At 36.5% G+C, this 21,228-nt stretch overlaps 1 protein-coding gene and 1 pseudogene across 2 annotated transcripts in view; one reads left to right on the top strand and one right to left on the bottom strand.

Annotated features, from left to right (window-relative positions):
* Positions 1-21,228, top strand: part of PDE4B (phosphodiesterase 4B) — a 528,481-nt gene that overhangs the window by 124,305 nt on the left and 382,948 nt on the right. The window lies entirely within an intron of this gene.
* Positions 16,103-16,674, bottom strand: LOC119528176 (annotated as a pseudogene).

Here is a 21,228-nt window from a genome sequence, read left to right as displayed (position 1 = left end):
AAAAGTTAAAAAGAAAACAAACATACAATAAAAGAACATTTCAAAGAGACCATAACAAGGGAGTAAGAAAAAGACAACTAACCTAAGATAACTGCTTAACTTCCAACATGTTCCTACTTTACCCCAAGAAAGTTACATAATATAGCAACATTTCAGTGAACTTGTTCCTACTACATCCATCAGAAATTAACAGACCATAGTCATTTCTGGGCATCCCCAGAACGTTAAATAGCTTATCTGTTCTTCTTGGATTATTGTTCCCCCTTCCTGAATTGCTCTCTACTGCTAGTTCCCCTACATTCTACATTATAAACCATTTGTTTTACATTTTTCAAAGTTCACATTAGTGGTAGCATGTAATATTTCTCTTTTTGTGCCTGGCTTATTTCGCTCAACATTATGTCTTCAAGGTTCATCCATGTTGTCATATGTTTCACCAGATCGTTCCTTCTTACTGCCGCGTAGTATTCCATCGTGTGTATATACCACATTTTATTTATCCACTCATCTGTTGAAGGACATTTGGGTTGCTTCCATCTCTTGGCAATTGTGAATAATGCTGCTATGAACATTGGCGTGCAGATATCTGTTCGTGTCACTGCTTTCCGATCTTCCGGGTATATACCGAGAAGTGCAATCGCTGGATCGAATGGTAGCTCTATATCTAGTTTTCTAAGGAACTGCCAGACTGACTTCCAGAGTGGCTGAACCATTATACAGTCCCACCAACAATGAATAAGAGTTCCAATTTCTCCACATCCCCTCCAGCATTTGTAGTTTCCTGTTTGTTTAATGGCAGCCATTCTAACCGGTGTTAGATGGTATCTCATTGTGGTCTTAATTTGCATCTCTCTAATAGCTAGTGAAGCTGAACATTTTTTCATGTGTTTCTTGGCCATTTGTATTTCCTCTTCAGAGAACTGTCTTTTCATATCTTTTGCCCATTTTATAATTGGGCTGTCTGTACTATTGTCATTGAGTTGTAGGATTTCTTTGTATATGCAAGATATCAGTCTTTTGTCAGATACATGGTTTCCAAAAATTTTTTCCCATTGAGTTGGCTGCCTCTTTACCTTTTTGAGAAATTCCTTTGAGGTGCAGAAACTTCTAAGCTTGAGGAGTTCCCATTTATCTATTTTCTCTTTTGTTGCTTGTGCTTTGGGTGTAAAGTCTAGGAAGTGGCCTCCTAATACAAGGTCTTGAAGATGTTTTTCCTACATTATCTTCTAGGAGTTTTATGGTACTTTCTTTTATATTGAGATCTTTGGTCCATTTTGAGTTAATTTTTGTGTAGGGGGTGAGGTAGGGGTCCTCTTTCATTCTTTTGGATATGGATATCCAACTCTCCCAGCCCCATTTGTTGAAAAGACCATTATGGCTCAGTTCAGTGACTTTGGGGGGCCTTATCAAAGATCAGTCGGCCATAGATCTGAGGGTCTATCTCTGAATTCTCAATTCGATTCCATTGATCTATATGTCTATCTTTGTGCCAGTACCATGCTGTTTTGGCAACTGTGGCTTTATAATAAGCTTCAAAGTCAGGGAGTGTAAGTCCTCCCACTTCGTTTTTCTTTTTTAGAGTGTCTTTAGCAATTCGAGGCATCTTCCCTTTCCAAATAAATTTGATAACTAGCTTTTCCAAGTCTGCAAAGTAGGTTGTTGGAATTTTGATTGGGATTGCATTGAATCTGTAGATGAGTTTGGGTAGAATTGACATCTTAATGACATTTAGCCTTCCTATCCATGAACATGGAATATTTTTCCATCTTTTAAGGTCCCCTTCTATTTCTTTTAGTAGAGTTATGTAGTTTTCTTTGTATAGGTCTTTTACATCTTTGGTTAAGTTTATTCCTAGGTACTTGATTTTTTTTAGTTGCTATTGAAAATGGTATCTTTTTCTTGAGTGTCTCTTCAGTTTGTTCATTTCTAGCATATAGAAACATTACTGACTTATGTGCATTAATCTTGTATCCCGCTACATTGCTAAATTTGTTTATTAGCTCTAGTAGGTGTATCGTTGATTTCTCAGGGTTTTCTAGATATAAGATCATATCATCTGCAAACAATGACAGTTTTACTTCTTCTTTTCCAATTTGGATGCCTTTTATTTCTTTGTCTTGCCGGATTGCCCTGGCTAGCACTTCCAGCACAATGTTGAATAACAGTGGTGACAGCGGGCATCCTTGTCTTGTTCCTGATCTTAGAGGGAAGGCTTTCAGTCTCTCACCATTGAGTACTATGCTGGCTGTGGGTTTTTCATATATGCTCTTTATCATGTTGAGGAAGTTTCCTTCAATTCCTACCTTTTGAAGTGTTTTTATCAAAAAGGGATGTTGGATTTTGTCAAATGCTTTTTCAGCATCTATTGAGATGATCAATTGATTTTTCCCTTTCGAGTTTTTAATGTGTTGTAATACATTGATTGTTTTTCTTATGTTGAACCATCCTTGCATGCCTGGAATGAACCCCACTTGGTCATGGTGTATGATTTTTTTAATGTGTCTTTGGATTCGATTTGCAAGTATTTTGTTGAGGATTTTTGCATCTATATTCATTAGGGAGATTGGCCAGTAGTTTTCCTTTTTTGTAACATCTTTGCCTGGTTTTGGTATTAGATTGATGTTAGCTTCATAAAATGAGTTAGGTAGTGTTCCATTTTCTTCAATGTTTTGAAAGAGTTTGAGTAAGATTGGTGTCAGTTCTTTCTGGAAAGTTTGGTAGAATTCCCCTGTGAAGCCATCTGGCCCTGGGCATTTATTTGTGGGAAGATTTTTGATGACTGATTGGATCTCTTTGCTTGTGATGGGTTGGTTGAGGTCTTCTATTTCTTCTCTGGTCAGTCTAGGTTGTTCATATGTTTCCAGGAAATTGTCCATTTCTTCTACATTATCCAGTTTGTTGCCATACAGTTGTTCATAATATCCTCTTATAATTTTTTTAATTTCTTCAGGATCTGCAGTTATGTCACCTTTTTCATTCATTATTTTGTTTATATGGGTCTTCTCTCTTTTTGGTTTTGTCAGTCTAGCTAGGGGCTTGTCAATCTTGTTGATCTTCTCAAAGAACCAACTTTTGGTGATATTTATCCTCTCTATTGTTTTTTTGTTCTCTATGTCATTTATTTCTGCTTTAATCCTTGTTATTTCTTTTCTTGTACTTGGTTTAGGATTGGTTTGCTGTTCATTTTCTAGCTTCTTCAGTTGATCCATTAGTTCTTTGATTTTGGCTCTTTCTTCCTTTTTAATATATGCGTTTAGTGCTATAAATTTCCCCCTTAGCACTGCTTTTGCTGCATCCCATAGGTTTTGGTATGTTGTGTTCTCATTTTCATTCGTCTCTATATATTTAGCAATTTCTCTTGCTATTTCTTCTTTAACCCACTGATTGTTTAGGAGTGTGTTGTTTAACCTCCAGGTATTTGTGAATTTTCTAAGTCTCTGATGGTTATTGACTTCTAATTGTATTCCATTGTGGTCAGAGAATGTGCTTTGAATAATTTCAATCTTTTTAAATTTATTGAGGCTTGTTTTATGTCCCAGCATATGATCTATTCTGGAGAAAGTTCCGTGAGCACTAGAAAAGTATGTGTATCCTGGTGATTTGGGATGTAATGTCCTGTAGATGTCTGTTAAATCTAATTCATTTATCAGATTGTTTAGGTTTTCAATTTCCTTATTGGTCTTCTGTCTGGTTGATCTATCTATAGGAGAGAGTGATGTGTTGAAGTCTCCCACAATTATTGTGGAAACATCAATTGATTCCTTTAGTTTTGCCAGTGTTTCTCTCATGTATTTTGTGGCACCTTGATTGGGTGCATAGACATTTACGATTGTTATTTCTTCTTGCTGAATTGCCCCTTTTATTAGTATGTAGTGGCCTTCTTTGTCTCTCAAAACATCCCTGCATTTGAAGTCTATTTTATCTGAGATTAATATTGCTACACCTGCTTTCTTTTGGCTGTAGCTTGCATGAAATATTTTTTTCCATCCTTTCACTTTCAGTTTCTTTGTGTCCCTGTGTCTAAGATGAGTCTCTTGTATGCAACATATTGATGGTTCATTTTTTTTGATCCATTCTGCGAATCTATGTCTTTTAATTGGGGAGTTTAATCCATTTACATTCAACGTTAAAACCGTGAAGGCATTTCTTGAATCGGCCATCTTATCCTTTGGTTTATGTTTGCCATATTTTTCCCTCTCTCTATTAATATCCTTTATTGTACCCATACCGAATCTCTTTAGTACTGAACCTTTCTCCAAGTCTCTCTGTCCTGTCTTTGTTTCTCTGTCTGTAGGGCTCCCTTTAGTTATCTCCAGTAGGGCAGGTCTCTTGTTAGCAAATTCTCTCAGCATTTCTTTGTCTGTGAAAAATTTAAGCTCTCCCTCAAATTTGAAGGAGAGCTTTGCTGGATAAAGTATTCTTGGCTGGAAATTCCTCTCACTCAGAATTTTAAATATATCGTGCCACTGCCTTCTTGCCTCCATGGTGGCTGCTGAGTAGTCACTACTTAGTCTTATGCTGTTTCCTTTGTATGTGGTGAATTGCTTTTCTCTTGCTGCTTTCAGAACTTGCTCCTTCTCTTCTATGTTTGACAGTGTGATCAGTATATGTCTCGGAGTGGGATTTTTTGGATTTATTCTATTTGGAGTTCGCTGAGCATTTATCATTTGTGTATTTATGTTGTTTAGAAGATTTGGGAAGTTTTCCCCAACAATTTCTTTGAATACTCTTCCTAGAACTTTACCCTTTTCTTCCCCTTCTGGGACACCAATGAGTCTTATATTTGGACGTTTCATATTATCTATCATATCCCTGAGGTCCATTTCGAGTTTTTCAATTTTCTTCCCCATTCTTTCTTTTATGCTTTCATTTTCCATTCTGTCATCTTCCAGGTCACTGATTTGTTGTTCAACTTCCTCTAGTCTTGTACTATGAGTGTCCAGAATCTTTTTAATTTGGTCAACAGTTTCTTTAATTTCCATAAGATCCTCCATTTTTTTATTTAGTCTTGCAATGTCTTCTTTATGCTCTTCTAGGGTCTTCTTGATTTCCTTCATATCCCGTACTATGGTCTCATTGTTCATCTTTAGTTCTTTGAGTAGCTGCTCTAGGTGCTGTGTCTCTTCTGGTCTTTTGATTTGGGTGCTTGGGCTTGGGTTATCCATATCGTCTGGTTTTTTCATATGCTTTATAATTTTCTGTTGTTTTTGGCCTCGTGGCATTTGCTGAACTTGATAGGGTTCTTTTAGGGTTTGTAGACCTATTGAAGTCCTTATCTCTAATTTATCAGATCTACAGCTTCGTGGAGTACACTTTCTCTAACTAACCAGCAGGTGGCGTCCACGAGCCACCTGTTCTCCACAAGCCAGTTCTCCCCTGCTTAGCCTTTTTGGTGAATGGGGGAGTGAGTCTTGTGGGGCCCAATTGGTGTACCAAGCTTGCGTGTGTAGTTGGTGTTGCCTGCCCTGTATGTGGGGCGTGTTTCTGGGCAGTCGGGGAGGGGGGGTGGCCCTAACAATCAAATCTCCCTGATGATCCTAGAGTTTTAAAGCTGCTGCAATAGTCTAATCCTTCAGTTCAGTCCTGCCACAGTTTGTCTCTGCCACTGACCCACATGTCTTTGGTATTGGCGTATGGCTCCTGAGACTTGCAAGTGGGCCCCTCTTCCAGGCTGTGCACCCCGGGTCCTCTGTTGAGGGATGACTGTGCTGTGTCACAGGTGAGTGCCATCCCCCCAGGGCAGTTCTGGGCTGCTGGGCTGTGTAGGGAGGCTCCCAGTCTGCTCAAATGATGGCTGAATGGGGCTTTGTTAATTCACACTGCTCCACCTTCCCAGCTCTGGGACATTCAGCTGAGGTTGCAGGGAAGGCTAATGTCCACGCCCAGTTTTGTGGTGTGTGCCTGTTATTTGAAGCACTTCCGTCACACTGGGTTGTCTGGGGCAGCTCTGGGCTATGGGGCTGGCGATGGGCAGGAGTGTTTCCTGTCCACCAGGATGGTGGCTGTGAGCGGACACCCCCCTTTTCTTGGGAAGTTGTGTTGTTTAGTGAATTTTCTCAGCCACTGGATTATTGCCTTTTGTCTCAGAGCTCTCTTAGTTCTGCTCTTGACTTAACGTGCCCAAATTGCAATTCTTTGAAGCTTTCTGTATTGGGCTTCTTAGAGTAATTGTTTTAGAAAAAGAAAAAAGGATTTAAAAAACAAAAACAAACAAAAAAAAAAACGGCCCTCCTCAGAGATCTAATGGGTTATTGAAATGCTAATAGACAAAGCAACCAGGGCCATTAAGGAAAGGTCCACAGGGCAGAGAGATCAGCTTTGCTTCGGGATTTGCATATGCGCCTCAAGGCCTGAGCTCCGCCCTTCCCCTTTCTGTGTTCACCAGAACTCCAAAAATCCTCTGCTTTTATTTTGGAGTTTTTCGTGTTGTTTTTTTTCTATGCCTGTCTCCTCTCTGCTGGGCTGGCTGCTCTCAGAGTCTCTGGTGTCTGGTCTCAGTCTATCTATGGTTGGAGTTTGAATCAGTAGAATGAGTTTCCGATAAGAGCAGCCACTGCAGTTCTCCCTTCTCCTTCCCGGAGCTGACAGCCCCTCCTCCCCCGGGACTGAGCCTGGCAGGGAGGGGCGCAGGTCCCCTGGCCGCAAAAACTTACAGATTTCGCTGATCTCAGCAGTTCCACGTTTTCATGAGTGTTGTATGAAGTATGCCCAAAGACAGATTGCTCTGTGGTGTCCAGTCCACGCAGTTCCTGGCTTTTTACCTACTTTCCTGGAGGAGTAACTAAAACTTACAGCTCACCAGTCTGCCATCTTGCCCCGCCTCCTATTATTGTATTTTATGTAAAAAAATTATTAGAGAAATGGTGGGTTTATAGAAGAATCATGCATAAAATGCAGGATTCCCATATACCACCCTATTATTAACACCTTGCATTGGTGTGGTACATTTGTTGCAATTGATAAAAGTACATTTTTATTATTGTACTATTAACTATACTTAAACTTAGGGTTCACTGTTTGTGTAGTACAGTTTCATAGATTTTTAAAAAAATTTATTCTATTGCCATATGTGCAACCTGACATTCTCCTTTTAACCACACTCATATATATATATTTCAGTGCTGTTAATTATGTTTCCGCGTTGTGCTACCATCCGAAACATTTCCATAATTCAGAATAGGGACTCTATACTTGAAGCTTTAACTCTCTGTTCCCTATCCCTACTCCCTCCCCAGGTAACCTATATCCTAGTTTCTGACTCTATGTTTGCCTATTCTAATTTTTTCATATCAGTGAGATCATACAATATTTTTCCTTTTGTGTATGCTTTTTTTTCACTCACCAGGATGTCTTCAAATTTCATCCATGTTGTTGCATGTATCAGAATGCTATTCCTTTTCCATGGCTGAATAATATTCCATTAATTTTATACACCACATTTTGTTTATCTTTTATTGGTTGATGGACACTTGGGTTGCTTCTGTCTTGTAGCAATCGTCAATAATGCCACTATGAACATTGTTGTGCAAATATCTGTTCGCGCCCCTGATTTCAATTCTTTTGTTTTTATACCTAGAAGTCAGATTGCTGGGTTATATGGTAATTCTATACTTAACTTTCTGAGCAACCACCAAACTGTCTTCCACAGCAACTGCACCATTTTACATTTCCAACAGCAGTGTATGAGTATTCCTTTTTATCTGCATCATCTCTAACACTTTTCATTTTCTGTTTCTCTTTTTTTTAATAGTAGCCATTCTAGTTGGTTTGAAATGGTATCTCACTGCAGTTTTGTTCTGCATTTCTCTGATGACTAATAATGTTGAGCATTGTACCTGTGCTTTTGGGCCATTTGTTTATCTCCTTTGGAGAGATGTCTATTCAAGTCTTTTGCCCATTTTTAAATTGTTTTTTTTTTTTTTTTTTTTTGTCTTTTTGAGGTGAAGTTGAAGGCTTTCTTCATATATTCTGGGTATTACGCTTTTATCAGATATGTGGTTTCCAAATATTTTCTACCATTGTGTAGGTTGTCATTTTACATCCATTCTTTGATGCATGGCATCTTAAAATTGTGATGAGGTCTCATTTATCTATTTTTTATCTTGTGGCTTGTGCTTTGGATATAAAATCTAAGAAGTCATTGCCTGTGACAGAATCCTGAAAATGCTTCCTTACATTTTCTTCTAAGGGTTTGATGATTCTGGTACTTGTATTTAGGTCTTTGATCCATTTTGGGTTGATTTTTGTATAAAGTTTGAGGAAGGGGTCCCTCCTTCATTCTTTTGCAAATGGAGATAAGTTTTGTCAGTACCATTTGTTGATGAGACTATTCGTTCCCAATTTTGTGGCTTTTTGTCCCCTTGTCAAAAATCCTGTGGCCATAAATGTGTTAGTTAATTTTTGAGCTCTCAATTTGATTTCATTGTTCTTTTTCTCTACTTGGGCCGGTACCACGTTTTTCTGATTACTGTGGCTTTATAATAAGCTTTAAATCAGGGAGTGAGCCCTCCAATTTCATTCTTCTTTTTCAAAATTACTTTGGCTATTTGGGACCCCTTACCCTTCCACACAAATCTGATTATCGGCTTTCCCATTTCTGCAAAGAAGGCTGTTGGAATTTTGATTGGAATTGCATTGAATCTGTAAATTGCTTTGGTTAGAATTGACATCTTAACAATATTTAGTCTTTTAATCCATGGACATGGAATGTCTTTCTGTCTCTTTAGTTCTTAATTTCTTTGAGCAATGTTTTGTAGTTTTCTGTGTACAACTCCTTTACATCCTTGATTAGATTTATTCCTAGGTATTTGATCCTTTTAGTTGCTATTGTAAATGGAATTTTTTCTTGTTTTCTTGTTCTGATTGTTCATTGGTTATGTTGAAACACTATTGATTTTTCAGTGTTTTTCTTTTGCCCTGCCACTTTGCTGAATTCATTTGTTAGCTCTAGGAGCTTTGTTGTGGATTTTTCAGGATTTTGTCTATTTAGAATCATGTGATCTGCAAATAAGAAAGTTTTAATTCTTCCTTTCCAATTAGGATGACTTTTATTTCTTTTTCTTGTCTAATTGCTCTGGCAAGAATTCCCAGTACAGTATTAAATAACAATGGTGACAGTGAACATCCTTGTCTTGTTCCTGATCTTAGAAGGGAAGCTTCCAGTCTTTCACCATTAAGTAGGATGTTAACTCTGGTTTTTCATATATGCCATTTATCATGTTGAGGATGTTTCCTTTTATGCCTAATGTTCTAAGTGATTTATCAGTAAGGAGTGCTGGATTTTGTCACATGCCTTTTTTGCATCTATTGAGATGATCATGTGTGTTTTTTTTTCCTTCATTGTGTTAATGTGGTATATTACATTAATTGATTTTCTTATGTTGAACCATCCTTGCATACAGGGGATAAATCCCAGTTGATTGTTTCAATATGTTGCTGAATTCAGTTTGCTTATATTTTGCTGAGGAATTTTACATCTGTGTTCGTAAGAGATATTCATCTGTAATTTTCATTTTTTGTGGTTGCAATTTATTTTTGACTTGAAGATTGTCTTTTCTTACTTCCTGCCACCATAACTTTGCCCATTCAGATATTTATTTTCCTTTGTCTGTTGGGGAGTAAATAAATAATTATAGATTGTATAATGTCCCACGATAGCAAGAATGTCTATATCCTATCTTGGCCCATCCACTCTTCCTATTTCTGAGTTCCTTGAAGGAAAAAAAATGCCCAATAAACAATATAAATAGGAAATAAGTCACTTTTTTGTAATGACTTGGACTTATATCTCACATTCCAAAGCTTTGCTCTCTGCTGAACTGAGCTGGAGCATGTGACTTCAGCCCAAGGAAATTTTATATTCATGGACAGGAACACCACACTGAGGAGGTCATTATTGAGCTGAGACCTGACTGGCGAGAGGACTTGAAATATGAAAACATTTGGAGAAAGAGCATTTCCAGAAAAAAAGAACAGAAAATTACTAGTACTAAGGTTCTAAGTTGGGAATAAGCCTGGCATATTTAAGAGATAGAAATCAAGCCAGTGATGCTGATGAGTAATTAATGGCTGATGAGTTATTAATGAAGTTAACAGTGGTATGATAACAAAAAGGAAATTAATATTTCTTCCTTCAGAGGAAAAGAGAGGGGAGGGCTGATTAGAGTTTCCCCTGGGATAGAGAGAATAGCTGAGAACTCTCAACCCTGGAAGAGCAGTTGGCAGGTGTGTAAGGAATTGGTTTTGTATTGCTTATTTAGTTCATATTATCAGTTATCAGTAAAATATTCATACTTTCATTTGTACAAAACTACCAAGTACTTTCTATATTCCAGCATGGATCTAGGTGTTGAGGAGTCTGAGATGAATGAAACAAATTGCTTATGTCCAGGAGCTCATGGTGTATGTGGAGCAGTTTGATTGAACTCATCCAATTACGGGCCATGTGGTCTTGGGAAGGTTACTCAAGAGTTCTGTGTCTAAGTATCTTCATCTATAAAAAGAATTTATTGTAGCTATCTCATGGAGCTGTTTTGAGGATTTAGTGAGCTAAATACATTTAAAGCATGTAGAACAGTTCCTGACACAGAGTAATCACTCAATATTACCAGTAGCTATTATTATTGTTGTGATTGTTTTATGGAAGGGCAGAAAGAGAATGATTAATTCAGTCCTGAGGATTAGGGAAATTTAAATGAACCGGTGAAGTTTGAGTTCATTCATTCACTCATTTATTTATTTAACAAATATTTATTGAGCGCCTACTGTATCTTAGGTACTGCTTTTCTGTTTTTGCACATACTCCTTTCTTGCTGCATGGATTATGTTTGACACCACCGTTCAGCTGTCAGACTTTAATGCTTGCACAATCTTCTTCAATGTAACTTCTTTCAGGGCAGGGAAGAGTGCAGATATTAGGGATACAAATTGCACAAATAATTATTTGGTTACAATTGTGAAGCACGATTTGAAGTGTAATCTAGTCAATGAGAAAAAAAAATGCAAAGAGCATCTGAAAAGAATGTGAGAAGAGGAAATGTCTTAACCCAGAGATGTAATAGGAGAGAGCCAGCAAAACACAGGATATAGGATAACTTATAGGTTCCCTGTCACATTTATATCTTTTTCCAGTTTTCTAATAGTAAAACACTACAGCTAAAAAGGCTTTAATGCTGATTTTTGATCAGCAGTAAAGGAATAAGGAGCAGAACAATGCATGTTGCTTTCAACCCCAAGCCAGACTTGAGTGGGGGGAAGTGCTTTGGGAGAGGCAGAATAAGTAGGACACCTACTAAAGGCAGACAGCATTGGGGGGTGGGAAGCAGAACTTGGCTAGAGTAAGGAGGATTGGTTTGGATCAGGAAGTCTGGAGGGCTGTTGTCTGAAATTTGGATTCTGCCCATCCATACAAGTACTTCTTTGCCCTTTTTGTTTTTACATACTTGTCATCCTCTATGAGACTGTTGAATATGCGAGCAAAGATTTGCAAGCAGGAAATTTGTTGTCTTTACATTACCAGCATCCCTCATTGTGCCAGGCACATAAAAGTTCTTTAGTAAATATTTACTGAATTAATATATCAATTAATGAAGTAAGAAAATAAGTTTGAGAGAAAAGGATCATATTCACTAACAAGCCTATAATTTTTTCAATATCAATGCATTAATAAATAAAGGTCAAAAAGAGTCTATACCCAGATAAAGGGTCAAAACTTAGTATGTGTTTACCATGGTCAAGCTAATAATTTAGTATCTCTCCAAACTAACAGTCTTGCCGTTTATTCTACTTGTGTCTAGTGGTGGCGGGAAACAGTGGATTTTTATGTTCAAAAATTGAGTAGAGAAACACATTGTCTTACTAATTCAATTAGTTCAGATTTAGTCAATATTTTGGAAATACTCAGCAAACTCCCAAATTTATATAGACTTTAAATTATGACTTTTGAGAACCAGAAAATTCTTAAGTAATTTTCAAAATAAAATAAAATTAGTAATTCATTCCTGGTAAAATGTCCTCTGCCATGCATTTCTTGGGTTTAGAAAGTCAGCTGGAAGCAACTAGCAATTATAAGCTAACTATAACTACTTCGGAGTGGCAGAATTACTCAATAGAGATAACCCAGTATTAGTGAGATTTTAAAAAAATTCTATTCAAGGGTGCTTTCTAAGAACAATTTACATTTCATCAATTATAAAACAAGTTATATGTGGAAATCAGAGTCCCTAGAACCATTTTTTTCCAGTTATATTTTAAAATCATATACAGATGGGCTCCTTTGTAGCTGGTTGTCTTTTATATAGCTCTGCATAGATCATAGAATCTTAGAAATGGAAGTTGTTTCTTATTTTCCTGTTAACTCTTGTAACAGGATCTGTTTAGTTGTTTCAGTAAAAGTAAGACAAACCTTTGCATCTAACAGTTATATGGTTTTGACTTTTATAGTCGAGTTTGTTATGTTGAATATGTTGTAAGATTAAGTAGTTCAATTTTGTACTTTAACTTTCTTGAATAGACACAAACAGAAATGTCACTTCTGTCATTTCCAATATGAGGTTAATATTTTAATATCCTTTATCAAAAATATTTGAGCATCTAGAAACTGTTTTGCAGTGACCATCAACAACTTAGGTTTCTTCAAATAATTCAGTTTTATGGTAGGCATTGAAAATAAGTGGCATTATCAGACCCAAAATAATACAATTTTCTAAAAGTGTTTCTGGAATACAATCTTAAATATGTGGTGGGTGCTTGTTATGCATCTATCCAACCAATATCAGTTGAGGATCTACTGCATGCTAAGGCAAAGTACAAATGTATACTGAAACAAGTAAAAAGCTTTGTGATACAGACTGTGACCTGAAGACAAAATGTCTATAGGATGTAAAAATTAACATGATTTTATATTTTATAATGATGGAAGCCTATAAATTTGAAAACAATATTTCTTCTTATTTTCTGTTTATAGGAGTAATGATGTTTTAAAATTAATGGTAGGAGTTCTGGCTTACTATTTTCACAGTTAAATGCATCCTGATATGATGATACATAGTTTTGATTGCCTAGCTAATACCGGTGAAATCTTTCAGTGGCATTGCCTTGGGCTAGAAGTCTGCGTATACTTTATTTTGATATAATTGCAATAACAACTAAACATATGAGTGCCTCTCCTAGCCTAGAAATAAGTAATTAAAGGAATGAAGACTAATTTATTTAGAAAACAATTTTTAAAATACCTTTACAGTTCACATGGAGTTATTTAAATGTCATATGCAAATATTTTTTAGGAAGTTATTTTTAATAGATCACTGTCTTTTACCAACCATCAGAAGAAATATTCCTTGGGAGTTCTGTTGCATCCAGAAAACAGTCAGTTATATTTTGCACACTTAACCAGACTGCCTTTCATTTAATCCTACTGAATAGTGCTAACCTAAAACCAGCTGGAAGTCTGTCCAGATCTGGTGGGAGGGCTAAGAAGACAGTTTACTCAGAGACACAAGAGTTACGTGTACATTTCTAGTTTATCTGTGGGTATCATTTAAGAGTCCAGTTTGGAACCTTCAGTTTAGGACAGTTATTCAATAAGAATTCATGAGTGCTTACTTGTGACTGAGACCTGCACTAGACTGTGAACATAGAAGTCAAAGGAAAAGAAATTAATCATTATAAATAAGCATTTATTGAGCCTTTACAAAAAGGTGCAGTTTCTCCCTCAAGAGTTCACATTAATTTTAGGGAAAACGGAGTTACGTATTTTTTTAAATGCCTATTTGAATTCTGACCATGGAATTTCATTGCTGCTCCACAGTGTAACTAGGCCGCTTGCAACAGCATGTCATACTTAGGTCAGGATAGTAGATGCTAGGGCAGTAGGATTCAAATCAAGGTGTTTGACATCATAATAGTGGAAATCAGGAAGGTAAGATTCCAGATAAATAGTGCTGTATAAAAACACTAAGAAACAGGGCTCTTGTCGTTAGTTGGGGAGTCCAAGCAGTTACAGTTTTTCGGTACCTTGGAGAGCTCCCAATAACCTCTAATTTTGCTTTTGTGTAAGTAAATTACTCTGAGGCTTGTTCTCAGAGCCTTAGGTTTACTTGATTAGTTCTTTCCTAGTGATGGAACGAAAAGATAGTTAATGCACCTGTACTTCAATTTGCTGTGATTAGCCTATGTGGAGCTAGAATATCGTCTTCATCCTACTAAAAAATTTGACTCTCTCACTAAATCATGGGCATTATTTTTGGATTCCTCAAAGGTGCTTATGCATTGAGGAATACGAGTAAAGCTTATGATGGAGTTCATAGTGTTGGCACTCTGTTTTTTCCTTGGAAGGAGCAAGTTCTTGGCTAAGGCAGGAAAAGTGTTGCCAAGGACAAGGTGGTATATGCTCAGCTCCATTTAGCTGTGGAGACAAACACTATAAAAGTTCAGAGGAGAAAGTTGTTACTAAGGGCTTGAGATTCTTGGAAGTGCTCCAGGCAGTTCCTGGCCCTGTAGTAATGAAAGGCTTCTGATGGAGAATAAAGAGGTAGAGCATATGCTAATCATTATTCCTAGAAGATAAAGTCTTAAGAATAAAGGATCAGTGTTGGGTAGGGCTGATTAGGACAATCTGTGGAGATTTGTCTCCTTGTCTGAGTTACTATTTTCTATTTATTATATTAATACTTCATAGGCATATGGTATGTGTGCTTAACTGGAGAATTGAACTCAGGAAAAAATGCCTATACAACAAAGGGAAAAACTCTTTACAGGAAGATCTCAGCTATACATATTTTGATCATTAATTCTGTGAGTTATTCCAGGATGAGTTCATTTTTTATCTTGTGCGGCCTACCTACTACTACTCATGCCTCTTGATTTGAAGCCTCCTTTCTGAGGGACTCCCCATACAAATATCCTCCATTAGAGTGGAGTGGAGTTGCTCGTACTTGCCAAGAATAATAGAGGATTGAAAAATGTTCAATACTGGATACAAATAATAGATCAACAATGTGTCAGTAGTCTTTGATTAAGTCTTTCATGAGGGAATTTTCATAATGTCCTTAAAATATAAGTTTAGCATCACTATATTTTAGAATTGGAAATACTTCATAGCATTTTTCCCTTAGTCAGGTAGCTACCAATCCATAATCTCAGCTCTGGCACTAGGCACTAGGCTCTGTCTGGTCAAAGATGGGAAGCTCATTATCCAATGTTGAATAACTTTAAAACTTAGAAAAGTTCCAATTTCTTTCTAGGGAAGCTACACCAAGTAGGTCAATTTATACATTTATTCAGTGATATTTATTGGGTACATAATATATGCAAGTACTTTTCTAGGCCTACAATTGATAAAACCATGAATAAGGATATGATGTTTGCCTTCAGTGGAAGAGAGGTTTTAATAAGTATTTTTTGCATCAGTATATGGATGGATAGATAAATAAATTATAATGTTTTCTCCTTTTCAGTATTAAATAATGGATAAACACTTGATATATAAATAAATATGGTATATTCCTTGATAAATGAAGGACATGAGATGGAGCATATTAATATCCTAATATCCTTTAGAGTAGTGCTGTATATTTTTTTATTGTATACCCTATCAGTATAAAAATTAAGACAAATACAATATATATATTAATTTTCAAATTATATACATATACATTATATACACATACATGTGTACTAAATGGACATTTTAAATATATGTCTATTTTAATAATTTATCCCTGTATCCCAATAAAGTGCCTAAGACACCCCACTTTGAAGATATTTGCTAGAGAGTAAGGAATTATAACTCTTTAGCTATTCCAATATCTAGCTTCTCCAGAAAATCAGCATTTCAGTTGGCATCTTTGTTCTATCTAATTGGATTCAAGTGATTGTAATATGATATCATTTAAGATTTGGATCAAGACCATATTAGAACTCACAAAAGTTTATAAATAGGCTTTGGAATAATTTAAGATATGATACATCAAGGAAGGATATGATAGAAGAACCATCTGAGAAATAATTTGTAAGAAAGCTATATACTTTTTTTTTTTTTTAGAACAATGAACACCTTTATTACCTGAGCTCAGATGGGAGGGAAGAGGATTTAGTTTCCTTTTCAGAACTTAATTTTCCTCAGATTGGACTCCAGCTCTTTGCCCTCTAGCACATAGCTATCTGGCCAGCCACACTGGCCTGGCCTCGAAGCAATGCTCACAGGAAGTTTGTCCTACTGGAGCTGCTCTTCCAGAGGACTGCTGATTCTGGCATTCTTTTTCCTTTCATCATACTTTTTTTTCTGAATTTTCTTTGACGGATTTTTGTTTAAAATTTCTTCCTCCTTAGGAAGCCCAAGGGCAGTGCCACTCTTGGGCTGTGTGTTATCAGTGAGCACAAACCAGTTCTTCACCAGGGTCATGGTGTGGACCGCTCCTTATTGAATGCATTCTGGGTAACATCAGTTATCCTTGTCTTGTGGATACAAAACTCAGAACCTGAAGAGAAGTTCCCTATATCTAGTCTCAGGGCACGGAACCTGTTGCCTCTTCCGCAAGAACCATGTATGCATCAGGGACCAATCTCAGTGTTGGCAGCTGGGCATCCTAGCTCACACTTCTGCTCCTTGTCATAGGGCTTGCTCTTGCCCCTGGTCTTGAGGCACTTGTGCCATTTTTCCCAGGAGATGCCCATTGCACAGTGCCCAAGAAAGCTGTATTCTTTTAATAGAGTGTTGCAGGAAAAATCAACAACAATGACATACACCTATAGCAGTGCATATAAAGGATTAGAAGTGTGAAACAATGCCAAATAAGTTAAACTTTTTATTTCTTTACAGGTCTATAAACCCACCTGGAATACCACATACAGCAGAAATCTGGGATTTTCTTAAATAAAAATATTTTCAGAGAATACAATTGCACAGAGGCAAAATTTAATAAGAAAACAGTAAGGAAAAAATAAAGAGAAGAATGTTTTTCTACCTTCCTTCCCCACTCTCTGCTATGCTGACCTAGCTACCTCATCACAAATCCAATATGCCTGAAACTAAACTCATCATTTCTCATTAGATGGATGCTTCCATATGAATTTCCCAATTCTATTTATGGTTCCTGTTCTAGTTTGCTAATGCTGCCAGAATGCAAAACACCAGAGATGGATTGGCTTTTATAAAGGGGGTTAATTTAGTTACACAGTTACAGTCTTAAGACCATAAAGTGTCCAAGGTAACACATCAGCAATTGGGTACCTTCACTGGAGGATGGCCAATGGTGCCTGGAAAACCTCTGTTAGCTGGGAAGGCACGTGGCTGGTGTCTGCTCCAAAGTTCTGGTTTCAAAATGGCTTTCTCTCAGGACGTTCCTCTCTAGGCTGCAGTTCCTCAAAAATGTCACTCTTAGTTGGACTTGGGATATTTGTCCTCTCTCAGCTTCTCCGGAGCAAGGGTCTGCTTTCAACAGCCGTTTTCAAACTGTCTCTCATCTGCAGCTCCTGTGCTTTCTTCCAAGTGTCCCTCTTGGCTGTAGCTCCGCTTCAAAATGTCACTCATAGCTGCACTGAGTTACTTCTGTTTGCCAGCTCATTTATATGGCTCCACTGATCAAGGCTCACCCTGAATGGGTGGGGCCATGCCTCCATGGAAATATCTCATCAGAGTTATCACCTACAGTTGGGTGGGGCACATCTCCATGGAAACACTCAAAGAATTCCAATCTAATCAGCATTAAAATGTCTGCCCCACAAGATTGCATCAAAGAATATGGCTTTTTCTGGGAAACATAATACATTCAAACTGGCACAGTTCCAGACCCCATATCTTAAAATCAACCCTCTCTTTCCCATTTCCCAACTAATTGGTTACCAAATTCTTTTGATTCTCTTTTTGCAATTCCAGGCAGCAAATATTCTGTCTTTTTATGCATAGTGAACACTTAGGTTTTCTACCAACTATAGACGTTTTGCATGGTTACTTTTAGCTTGGTTGTGAGCTTAGGAAATTTTATAGTATTGTGAAGCTTGGAATGGCAACTGGATTTTAGTAATTTTATTTTTAGTAATTTCAATTGTGAAGAATCTCACCAAATATTATGTCTCAGACTACTTTTTTTGTAAAATACATTTTTTTTTTTTCTGGTGAATTAAATGCTACTTAGGCATAAACACTGAAAAAAATTTAAATATAAAAAGTATATAACCAATATTGATTTATAGACAAAGTTTAAACACAAATTTAGGTTTTCATCTTTCCAAACCTAGGAAATGCTCTTGCAGTGTTGAAGACAGTGTTTCCTCAAGAATTTAACATTCTGTTACAGTGGAAGGGAGCTTGGGTTTGACCAGAACTTGGCTACACTGTCTTTTTTGATTCAATATGGCCTTGGAGCTTAGGTAAGTAGTCAGTCTCACTCTGAATAGAGCATGGACTTGATAATGTAAATGGTCCCTTTCTAGGTCTAGCTAACATATTCATGTCCTCTATTATTCCCATGTGGCCCTAATTAGAAGAGAACTGTGACATGGCAGCATAGCTTTGAGATTAAGTTCTCAAGCTCTGGAGTCAGTTGATTTGGGTGTACATCTTTGTTCTGCTAGCTGTGGTACCAGGGAAAGATACTTAAATTATCTGAGTCTTTGCTTCATGATCTGTAAAGTGGGGCTAATAATAGCACTTATTACATAAGGCTGTTGTGAGAATTCCACAAGTTGATATATAAGAAATGCTTAGGACCATGGCTAGCACCTAATAAGCAGCATGTGTTTGCTCTTATTGCTATTCATATAAAGTACTCAGTATAGTGCCTGGCATATAATGTTTACTCAGTAAGCGTTAGCTGTTATTCTTATTGCCAGAAACTCCATTCCAATTTCCCTAAGTAGTATTTCAGACTTTGGTCACAAAGCAAAACGGATGAGAGTACATTCTCGTAACACAAATTCATGTTTTTTTTTTTCACTTCAACAAACAGACCAACGACATAGGTTGGGCAAATGGCCTCCTGAGGAAGGGTGCAGGCTTCATCTTGTAATGAGATAGCATATGCCTGTAAGGACTGTTATACTGTACCTGGCTTAGTAAACTTAGTTTGTCCTTCTTATAGCTGCAAACCAAGATTTGCTTTGAGTAATCCTATCAGTTTGTGCCCCAGTGTTACTGTGAAAATGCGTATTCAAATTCTTGGCCCTTGTTTTACCTGTTGACTTTGGTTCACTATCCATTTGAGTAATATAATTCAGTAAAATTCAAAAATATATGATCAGATAGGGAGCTCACTCCAAGTTGGTAGAATGCAATTATGCAAGAGGGTTTGAGTAGAAACATTTTGAAATAAATGTAATTTTCATTACAAATATTTTAGAGCAAATTATTTCCCAATTTACCATTGTTTAAAAAATGTGCTTTAGTGGGGAAGGTGAAACACTTCTATTGACTCTTCTTTCTTAAGCTAAAATAGATAAGATAACCAGTATTGATTCATATACTTATTTTTGAATTCTACTTTTGCTTTTTTTGATATGAATTACAAGTCATATGTTACTATAACAATAAGCACTATTGACAAAATTTCTTATTAATTATAATCATCATGATATAATAATGTTAGTTCCCTATATCTAGACATAAAATTGTGAAATACAGTAAATACTGAATTTAGGGTAGATTTGATTTTGTATGACTTTGAGGTAGGAATGATCAGTTTCTAATTTATCACCCAGTGATTATAATGATAAATGCTATTTGCTTGGCATACAAAAATACTTTCAACCAGTATCCCTTTAAATGCTCACAACAATTCATTAACCATTATTTCAGAAGACTCAAAGAAATTAAAAGATAAAATCAAGTGTAGTGACAGAATGAGTATTTAAACCTGGACTTCTGATGCCAAAGACTGCATCTCCAGGTATTTAAATTAAATAGACTAAAATAACTGAGTAGAGAATTCTAGACGAAGGTACAATACTCTTTCTCATAATTTTTAATTGAAAATTTTTAATTGCCAACTTAGAAGGAAAATGAAATGTTTCAGTGATGCATATATTTTTTTTAATGTTTTTATTTGCCTATTGTTCCCAAATTGGACTGCAGCCTACGAGTAAATTAGAGAGCACTTGTTATTTTCATTTTTAATTATTGATCAGCTTGCCTGTAAGGTTCATTTTGTATTAATGCGGAGGTGGAATTGTGTTTTTTCCTTGCTCTTTAGTTCCTGATGAACCCCATATGGTTCTGGTTCTCACAGCTCTTCAATAATTCAAGCTTGTCATGGAAAAAATAGTCAAATTTTAAAAAACTACATCAGTAGTTCTCAAAGATTTTTTTCCTATTAGCAGTAGAAATATTTTTTAAAATTAAATTATAACTCTTATACCCAAACTCTTAAAATACATTGAAGCAGAGCTATTGGTTTAAGTGGGGAAGAAATATTTCTCCATGGCTTGCTCAACTTCCCGTCTCTCTAGGATGGCCCCAGAGATGACTCTTTTAAAACATAGGGCTCCCATTTAAGAGAATTTGGAATATTGACCTAGATGATAAAACTATGACTTTGATATTATGTACCTCAGGATCAGGGGTAAGAAAGACCTGATCTGGGTTCAAACTATGACCTCACCACCAACTAGCCTTATTATCTTGATCAAGTTACATAGCTTCTCTAAATGTCAGTTTCCTCTTCTGTAAAAATGGGGATAGACTAGTGCCAATATCATAAAACTGTTCTGAGGATTGAAGTAATGCATATAAAAGCTTGGCGTGTATTATTACTGATGTCAATATTTATTAATCTCTTCTAAGGGAAGTTTCCATACTCTATACTGATATAATGTTGACAGTATAAGTAAGTGGTAGAGATAATGCTGCTACAGTAAGTATGGCTTGTTTGATGAGAAACCTCAATATTTCAAATTTTAATCCCAAGAAGCTATAGTTTATGCTTTTTATTCAACTCTAAGATTTGTGTAAATGTATATATAAAAAGTATCTACATGAATTATAAATTGCAAAGCATCCTGTAAGACATTGACCTGGTGAAAATCCTTATGACACTGGGTAATTTTATTTGGCATGCACATGCTTTTAAAATAACTTTAAAGGGCAAGATGATAAATCTAATCTCTCCATACTATTCAGGGTAGAGTATCTAAAGTAGAGGTTTATGTGCCACACATATATATTCATTTCTTAATAAGCAATCCATTTTGCTCTCTGCCTTCTCTCCCTAACTTCTTCCCTTCTCTCCTGCTTTG

Source organism: Choloepus didactylus, chromosome 2 (genome assembly GCF_015220235.1).
Source record: "Choloepus didactylus isolate mChoDid1 chromosome 2, mChoDid1.pri, whole genome shotgun sequence".
Taxonomy (NCBI): Eukaryota; Metazoa; Chordata; class Mammalia; order Pilosa; family Megalonychidae; genus Choloepus; species Choloepus didactylus.
Note: the sequence above shows the minus strand (reverse complement) of the source record. Positions and strands in the feature narration are given on the sequence as shown.